Here is a 1797-nt window from a genome sequence, read left to right on the forward strand (position 1 = left end):
TCCGACCTGCCGGATTCGAACCAGCGACCTAAGGATTGCTACACCAACTACAGTCCTCCGCTCTACCAACTGAGCTAAGGTCGGATGTTGAGATTAATGTAATGTTGGATATATAATTTAGTTTTTATCCAATAGTCTTCATATGAAGGTAAAAGTTAAAAGTCGTTATGTTAATAAATTTGTTAAACATGTTAAATTATTGAGTATTTACCCATTTTGGTTCTCAAAAAATTTCAGACTAGACACTTTAATTTCCAACTAAAATTAATTATTCGATTGGTTTCTAACAATTAACTCCATCAGTCATTTAGGTCCTTTGCTCCGTCAACTCTAACGGAGGACAAAATAGTCCCTGACAATTCTAACAGGAGACAAAATGGTCCCTGACCTCCTTTGTTCGAAAACGTCTCCTAATTCCATCATATCTCACATAACACTAACAGTCTAACACTGTAACTTCAAGTTATACAATGCACACTCCGCAACTTCAATGTTCACAAGAAAAAAAATCCTCAATTTGTTCTCAACCAATTCATACTCAGAAAACTAATGACTATGTCTCTCAAGTACTAGTCGTCTTCAATGGATCCCATGAATCTAGACAGCAAGTCTGATTTGTTAAGACTCGTCGTCGTCGTCGCCATCTCCCTCCTCCTATGCCCTATGATCTCCATGACTACATTGTCTACCACTCCGATTGCTTTCTTCAGCTTCTTCTCCAAACCAATATTCAGTAATCGCTTCAGTTTCCATATGAGCAGCAACGACGACGTTGCTCATTGTACTGATAGTTTGGATACGATGTTAAAGTAGTTTGTCAACTTGGACTCTGGAAAAGAAGGAATGAAGCACTCGAAGTTCATTTTAAATGAGAATTTGCATACAATGTCGTAGAAGAATATCTTCTTATGATGTCCTAATATACAATAATCTATATTACTTGTCGGATAGTAGAGAAAGGCGTGCCCTTGGTGCAGTTATGGATCTTAGTCTTGAGGATGTGGTAGACGTTGTCAGGGTTGGAGGTGATGCTGTTATCGAGGATCTGGAAGTGGATGCTTCTGGTGGGTGAGGTACGGAAGAGGTGGGTGTACCAGTCACAGAAATTTAGGAAGTGTGTGATCCATGACATGTTGAGGTAGGTGCGACACGCGTGGCAGTTATACAATGGCTTGATCTTGAAGCTGAAGAGAAGGAAGGAAAAGATGGAAAAGAAGACTATGAAGGTGAAGAAGGAAAAGTATGAATGTTAAGGTTATACGAGATATGATGGAAATTGGAGAAGAACAATGTCATTTTTGAACAAAGGGGTTAGGGATCATTTTGTCCCATGTTAGAATTGTTAGTGATCATTTTGTCCACTGTTAGAGTTGTCAGGGACCATTTTGTCTTCCGTTAGAGTTGACGGAGCCAAGGACCTAAGTGACTGACAGAATTAATTATTAGGGACCAATCGAGTAATTAATTTTAGTTAAGGATTAAAGTGTCTTATTCAAAATTCTTTGAGGACCAAAATAGATAAATATTTTAAATTATTTATTTTTTTAACAAACAATTTCATCTAAAAACAACTGAATATGAAAAATTGCATATTTTACAAAAATTCTAAAAATCGAATCGATAATCGAACTATTTTAATTACTAGTTTACTGGTTTATTGGTCCAACCAATTTAATCGGAGTTCAATAAAAAAAGCTATTTTATAATAAAATAATAAATAAACACAAAAGAATACAAATACAAATAATCAAGTTATATTCTTATTGTATTAATTAGCATGTTAAATTATAATTTTGA

The 1797-nt window shown here is 35.4% G+C and overlaps 1 non-coding gene across 1 annotated transcript; it reads right to left on the reverse strand.

Annotated features, from left to right (window-relative positions):
* Positions 1-84, reverse strand: TRNAY-GUA. The gene is given in 2 exon segments: positions 1-36; positions 48-84. It is a non-coding gene; the product is annotated as a tRNA-Tyr (tRNA).

The sequence above is a fragment of the Arachis ipaensis genome, chromosome B01 (assembly GCF_000816755.2).
Source record: "Arachis ipaensis cultivar K30076 chromosome B01, Araip1.1, whole genome shotgun sequence".
Lineage (NCBI taxonomy): Eukaryota > Viridiplantae > Streptophyta > Magnoliopsida > Fabales > Fabaceae > Arachis > Arachis ipaensis.